The sequence below is a fragment of the Pseudophryne corroboree genome, chromosome 1 (assembly GCF_028390025.1).
Source record: "Pseudophryne corroboree isolate aPseCor3 chromosome 1, aPseCor3.hap2, whole genome shotgun sequence".
NCBI classification, from domain to species: Eukaryota; Metazoa; Chordata; class Amphibia; order Anura; family Myobatrachidae; genus Pseudophryne; species Pseudophryne corroboree.
In genome coordinates, this window is record NC_086444.1 from 691066679 (window position 1) to 691074967 (window position 8289).

Here is an 8289-nt window from a genome sequence, read left to right on the forward strand (position 1 = left end):
AGTTCTAGTAATAGTATTATTTACCATTACTATTGTCATAATTTGAGCCACTTGCCAAGAGGAAGGGGGTTTTCGTGCAACTGGAAACCCCCCCCCTGCGTTTGCCTATGAGCATATATATAATTCTGTGTTTGCATATAAATTATATATGATTTACAACCCCTTCTTAAAAAGACTGACAATGAAGCTATATTTAGGTTATATATGGGTCAGCATTTCATCTAGTAAATAAAATGAGTATACATTTTAGTAATAGAATAATCCTGTTCACAAATCCTGGGAAAATAATATAATGGGGAATCTCACACCCTACATAGGTGTTTAAAGCTGCTCAGACTTCCATAAATCATGTTATATGATCTTCTCACCTGAAGAAAACATGTTGACACAAAGGAGACATAACACTATGCTGTACAAGATTCACATACACACTACAAAGTGTAAGGGTGTGTTTGTGTAGAACAATTGCTGTAATTATATAAAATAACATAGGCAGAATTCTTTTAGAGAAAGTTCAAATGTTTGGAAACTGATTTATATTATAAAATGGACAGAAGTAATATTTATATTATAACTGTTCCACTAGGAATTCCATACATGTTGTTATGTATGCAGAAATGTATAAATAATACCCCTTTTCCACTAGCTGTTTTTACCCGTGTTTTTGCACGGGGGCGCGCATCAACACGGATTTTTAGTAGGTGGAAACGGGTCAACACGGGTTGAGTGACCCGGGAATCCAACCCGGCTATTTACCTGGGTAGAACACGGTAATGACACGGATAGCGGTGCAGTGGAAACGGTCATTACACGTGTTTTCAGACCCGAGTAACGCTCTGAGACGCTGATTGGTGCTTCTGGGGCACTGGAAGATGATGTCATCCCTGGGAGACACGCTGGGCACATGCAGGCATTGAGGCAGCAAACAAAACACTCTGAAGTCGCGCTGGGTACATACAGATCTTTTTATTGCAGCAGCTTCCAAACAAACAGACAATATACAGCAGCAGAAGCTCCAGCACAGCAACATGGCTAGCCATATCTGGTCAGACACAGAGATCAAGGAGCTGCTTAATATTCGGGGAGAGGAAGAAATAAGAAGGCAGGTGACTGGAACAGTTAAGGATGCTATCGTCTACAAGAACATATCCCTTATGCTGGCAGAAAGGGGCATCCAAAAAACCCAGCAACAAGTCGTTAACAAATTGAAGGCACTACGCAGACAATTCACCAAAGTACACGACCATAACCGCAAGAAAAGTGGTGCTGGGCGTATGGAATGGCCATATTATGACCTATGCTATAGTGTCTTCGGCAAAACTGCGATAACAAATCCCATAGCACTATCGTCATCCAGCTCTGCCAGTCGCCAGATGTCAGTCGACGAGGACTGTGACGAAACACAGCACAGCCTTCCCAGCTCACAATGCAGCCCATCATCCCCGCTGCTTATATCGGACAGCAGTTTTGAAGACTCGACCGTCAATGATGATTCCATCAGTGCCACTATTGAGGACGTACCACAGTCTCAGGCGGAGACGTCGCAACCCCCCAAGACCACGACTTTGCGCTCAAATAGTAAGTATTACCATTACAAATACAGTTGCAGCAGTCCCTATATGTAAAGGCATGGTAATGTTGCAGAGTATAGCTAGTGTGCAGGTGGGAGAAGGCCACAAACACGTATATGCTACCACTGCTATTTTTTAATAGAATCATGGTAATGTTGCAGAGTATAGCTAGTGTGCAGGTGGGAGAAGGCCACAAACACGTATATGCTACCACTGCTATTTTTAAATTGTTGCTTACATTCTGTTTCATCTCCTTCACAGTCTACAACGTTCCACAGCGGATAAAGAAACTGAACAAATCAGAACAAACGGTCAAAGCAATGAAGTCCATTATCTTGGATCACCTGCGTGAGGCAGATAGTGAGCTCAATGCCCAGGAAGATGCACGGCTTGAGAGATTCCTTGCGTCAGAAAAAGAAATGCATCAAACTTTTATGAGTCAGTTAATGACCATGCATGATAGGCAGATGACATTTTTTGAACGCACGTTTGCACGTACCATAGGGAATACCACACAAACACAACAGCAAGACACAGCCTACCCACAGCACCCATATGGTCCATACAACTATGAGCCTCCCTCAAATCCCCCAACACAAATCCCGCAGTCCTCAGAATTTCGGGTATATAGACAACTGCCCTAGAGCAGCGGGTTATAAAACAATGTTTGTGTTTTAAGGTTATGTTTGCACTGTATCCTCAACCCTGATACCTACAAATGCAAACATTATTTTGATTTTACAGAGTGCCCTGTTGGCACTTTAAAGTTTTATAGTGTTACCTCAGAAAATGGGCAGTGGGATCCAGATATTTGGGCTACCTTTTTATATTGTTACCTCAGAAAATGTGCGGCAGTGCGATCCAACTATTGGGGGTGACCCGATATCTGCCAAACCAAACATTAGGGTTTTTTTTATACAGAGTGCCCTGTTTGCACTTTACTCTTTTACCTCAGGGCAGGTGTCTTCACCATGTGGCCCTCTAGCTGTTGTGGAAACACATAGCAACACATGCTGGTACATGTTGTTCCACAACAGCTGGAGGGACACATGTTGAAGACCCCTTGCGTTATGTGGAATTTTACATGTTTGCACTTAAATATTTTATAATGTTACCTCAGAAAATGTGCGGCAGTGCGATCCAAATATTGGGGGTGACCCGATATCTGCCAAACCAAACATTAGGGTTTTTTTTATACAGAGTGCCCTGTTTGCACTTTACTCTTTTACCTCAGGGCAGGTGTCTTCACCATGTGGCCCTCTAGCTGTTGTGGAAACACATAGCAACACATGCTGGTACATGTTGTTCCACAACAGCTGGAGGGACACATGTTGAAGACCCCTTGCGTTATGTGGAATTTTACAGTGACATGTTTGCACTTAAATATTTTATATTGTTACCTCAGAAAATGTGTGCCAACTGTTTAAAAGGAAAAATATAATAACAACTTTTGAACCAAATTTTTATAACTGAAAAAACGAAATAAACAAAAATTGTTTGCACACAAAAACTTGTCTGTTTTCTCTACTGCAACATTGTTTGAAGATTAGCTGCAATGGTGGCCCTTATGCACTCGCTGGCAGCGTCATGCCCCCCCACCAAGCCTGGTGCATCATGTACAGTGACCCCCGCCCCATGATCATGTACATTCCACTCGGGGAGAAAGTTTTCCTTTTGTATCTCACATATGTTATGGAGAATGCAGCAGGCCGCTACTATATCTGGCATTATTTTCAAGTCCACATCATTCCTCTTCATGAGGCAGCGCCAGCGTCCTTTTAAACGCCCAAACGCATTCTCCACTGCCATACGGGCCGAACTTAGGGCATGGGCATATGATGTCTGTTCGGGGGATAAGTGAACATGCTGGGTGTAGCCCTTCATTAGCCAGCGCTGTAATGGGTATGCTGCATCACCAATGAGATGGACCGGGATGTCCACACCATGTACGATCACCGATTTCTGTTAATAAAACATTAATATTATTACAGGGGTAAAACTTGACTATTGGTTTATGGGCGAACATTAGTTTAAGTAGTAAATAATCTTACCTCTCGAGGGAAAAGCCATCCACCAAGCTTGTCCTCAGCAATACTGTAAAGATCGGAGTTGGCGAGAACCCTTGCATCATGTGACCGTCCGGGCCACCCTATGAAGACATCTGTGAAACTAAAAATAAAGGTTTATTCATTATCATAAAACAGGCCAAGCCTATTTCAAACACATTAGTGAAACAGTGCTTACCAGTATTTGTGGTCCACTACCGCTTGCAGAACAATGGAATGCCAACCCTTACGATTGTAATAGTCTGCTGGGTTGTCATGGGGGGCGATGATGGGGATGTGGGTCCCATCTATGGCACCAGCACACTGTGGGTAGCCACGCTTCTTAAACCCTTTTATAGTCTCATCTAGCCGCTGTCCTTGTGGCAAGGAAATAAAGCGATGGTACATGGTATCCAGCAATGCCCGCGTGACCTGGTAGACAATCTTGCAGACCGTGCCAATCCCTACTCCAAATAAACTGGAAACTGTGCGATACTCTCCAGGGGTAGCATACCACCAGAGAGCAATCGCTAATCTCCTGGCTGGCTCAATGGGCTTACGGAACCTGGTGGTCTGCATGGTTATTGCGGGGGACAGTAGTTCCAAAACATACTCGAATGTAGCGCGAGACATCCTGAAGTTTGACATCCACTGCTCCTCCTGATATGCTAGAATAGTCTGCATGAATGCTTCCCCATGTCTGCGATCTCTCATCCACATTCTTCGGCTTGGTGTACAGTTCATTGTTATTAAAGAAATAACAACAGTGGATGATATACGCGCTCTCCTCCTTTTCAAATATTTGCGTCGATAGGTAGCCCTCTCTGCAAAGAATTGAGCTCTCCTTCTCCAGCTCTGCAGTAGGTAGCACAAGGTGAAAAGCTGCATCAAGCTGTCTGTAGCAGAAAGCAGCAGTAAACTGCAAACAGTCTGCGACTCCATGCTAGACACAGCTACTGCACCGGTGTCCATTGCTGCAATGCTGTGAGCAGGCCCCACCCCTCCCTTTTGGTCCTTTTGATGACATCATCTTGATGAGACAGTAAAAAGTCCATTTGTAATGACAGCAATAGGCTTTTACAGAGCTTACCCGGGTTAAGTGGAAACAGATCAGACACGGGAATAACCCGTGTCGAAGTGTAGTGGAAACGGGGGAGCCGACACGGGTTGTAGCCGTGTTAAACATCCCGGATCGGACACGGTACGTAGGTGGAAAAGGGGTATTAGTAAACAAATATATAGCTATATAATAAAATAGGTCAGTAACCCGTGATTATGAAGACAGTAAATAAGTAAATCATTTTTAACGAACTTGAGAAATCATGCACACATTGAGAAGCAAATGATAATACAGTTACATACATTACATTAGATAAAATTATAATAACTGTTTAAAATATAAAATATTTTTTATGTGAAAGAAATAAATAGGTTTTGATGCAAATTTGAAAGCAAGCCAGTTTTGCAGACAGACCATGGGATTTTTAGCACTGCACATGGGGCCTAATGCAGAGATGTACAGTATTGCACAGCCGCAGGGAAGCACCAGTGTAATACCATACAATTAATGTAATACATACGTATTCCCAACAAACAGAATGCCGGCTGTAAATATCCCGACAGCGGCATTCTGCCCGCCAGTATGCCGGTAGCCGGGTGAGGGCACAGAGTCCCCTTGCGGTCTCGCTACGCTCACCACGCTGTGGGCTCAGTGGCTTCTATTCCCACTCTATGGGTGTCATGGACACCCACGAGTGGGAATAGCCTCTGTTCACTGGAATTCCAGCTGTCGCCATTTTTGACTGTCAGGATTCCGGTGTCGGTATCCTGACTGCCAGGATCCTGACAGCCAGCAAATTAACTGCATCCCCAACTAATATGCTAATTCTGCAGTTGGCATCTGTAGTAAAACAAAGCCTCCTGCATGCATCACAGATCCGAGTGCTGCGTCCAAAGACACAGCATCAGATTACCATCAGCCAAAGATTACTGCTGCGGTTTCTCAGTAAAACAGTAAGGTGATACAAAATATTTGCGATAGGAGCAAATACAGTATTCAATGATAATTGGGCCCAGAATTACCCCTCCCTTTTAGCACCTGAGTGACATCACAATCTGATTGAGCAGCTTACCAATATATGTGCATTGCCCCAGTAGTAGTGCCGCTTACACGTAATGCCCCAGTAGCGCAGCTTACACATAACGCCCCTAGTAGTAGCGCAGCTTGCACATAATGAACCCAGTAGTAGCGCAGCCTACACGTAACACCCCAGTTAGTTCTGGCTGGAAGGATCTGGAGCAGCATGTCCTCCTCTGTGGCACTGCAGTTCTGTTGGTCTCATGTAGCTCTGCCCCCTCTGCCCATTTAGATCCACCCCCTTTTCGGTCGATCAGTCACTGCCTCTAGCTGCCTCTGTCACAGGAGGGGGAGAGGGGGCTTTAAGCTGCAGGCACAGCAGCCGACAGCAGTAGGGAGGCCAGGCGCAGCAGCGGGGATGCAGAGCAGGGAGAGCGCCTCTCAAGCCTGGCGCCTACCTGCTCTGCATCCCTTTGCTGCGCTGGTAGCGCAGGGCCTTACCGGAAATTCCGAATGCACCGGCGATCGCAAGGAGATTGACAGGAAGAGGGCATTTGTGGGTGGCAATTGACCGTTTTCAAGGAGTGTCTGGAAAAACGCAGCCGTGCCCAAGCATTGGAAGGGAGGGTGATTGATGTCAAATTCGGTCCCGGATAGGCTGAAGTGATCGCAGTGGCTGAGTAAGTCCTGGGCTGCGCAGAGACTGCACAAAATCAGTTTGTGCAGCCCTGCTACACATGCAATCGCACACTTGCACAGCTAAAATACACTCCCCCTGTAGGCGGCAACTAACCGATCGCAGGGCTGCAAAAATCGCGCCCCAGCAATCAGGTCTGAATTACCCCCTATGTACTAAGCCTTGGAACGGATGGAGATAAAATACCAACCAACCAGCTCCTGTCATTTTTTCCAACACAGCCTGTAACATGGCAGTTAGGAGCTGATTGGCTGGTACATTATCTCTGTCCTTTTTAACTCTCTCCATGGCTTAGTACTGTACTTACTGTAGACCCCTTAGTTCACTGCATACAGTAGTTGTTTTGAAATATAAGGACACTGTTTAAAATAACTCTTTTCAGCCCTGTAAGATAAACATTGGGTTTTGCATAATCAATAGAGTTTGATTCATTAATATGGTAGATCATGATAGTACTATTATAGTAGATCTGGGAGCTTGATTGATCTTTTAATTATCTTTGTGTATTTTTGTGTTTTTAGTAAAGATATTTACTTTACCATAATATCTATAAAAGGCCAGAAAATTTATAGTTTCAGGTTCAACTGACAATCTTTACATGTTCTATTTTTAAATATCTTACAAGCAACAATAATATAAATATTAACCCATCATTAATGTGGAGAATGTTAGCAAATGCATTGAGAATGTATGTCTGTGCAAAATGTATGTTTTTATTTTTGAATCATACAAGTTTATTGAAATATCCAAAAACAGTTGCAAAGGGGATAAGAGCAGACAAATAACATATATCACAATAGTTAGACTTAGACCACAAATAAATGGCAAGCGACGTACAATATGGGGGATCTTGTAGGGCTGGCTCATCCATTAGGCAGCTGCCTAAGGGCGCCAGGACTGGGGCACTTAAGACAAGGGGACCCGAGGGAGGAAGGGGAAGGGGGGTGTACATTGTACTGTGCACAAGGGCATCACTAAAATTGTGAACACCCTATGCGGCGCTGGCAGAAAAGGGGGGTGGCTTCCGTAAGTGGGAGTGGCTTATCAGGAGGGGCGGATCTTCGCGTACCTACACCCGTTTTACGTCACTTAGGGGGTTTGGGAGGTGTGGTCTGCCTCCCGCAGAGTGTTGTTTCTGCAGTGGAGGCTCCTACATAGTGACAGGAGCAAAGTGTTGCACATAATGTAACAGTGCGGCACTCGGCTCCTGTCACTGTGCAGGAGCCAGCATTTTGGTGTCACCCCTCGGCGGGTGACAACCGGGAGCGGGCCGCACCCCCCTTGTGATGCCATTGACTGTGCATACCTCCCAACATTACCCATTCCAGGAGAGACAAAATGCTCTCTACCTGAATTTCCCTCTTATTGCAGTATATAATTGCCATCAACTGTGTTGAACTATTTAATTGATAAGAAAGATATTTCAACATATTTTGTCCCTCCTGGAATGGGTCATGTTGGGAGGTTTTGATTGTGCATATTACATTTAAAGCAAAGGTGTATATGAGATTTAAACTAATAGTTTAATAATGCCTGGGTAGTGTTTATTTATGAATCCACCTAATTGAGAGACATTTATTTGATAAGGTTTTGCTGTAGTGGGACAAAGACGGAATAAAGACAACTTAACCTTAAAACACACATAGAAAAATAAAAACTATAATTTATCTTGCAAGAATGCAATAGCAGCAGCCTCTGTGCTACTTATACACTGGGACAGGACTCAGGAGAACTCTGTGTGTGTCTCTCTCTTTCGACCCGAATGTTCTTATTAGATAACAGGTTACACAGGACTCAGACACCCAGGTGGGAAGGAGGAGTAACCTGATACTCCTGTGTCTCTGCCTGAACTGAATACTGTCCTGCTCACATTTTGACTGGTTCTGCTGCTGCACAAGA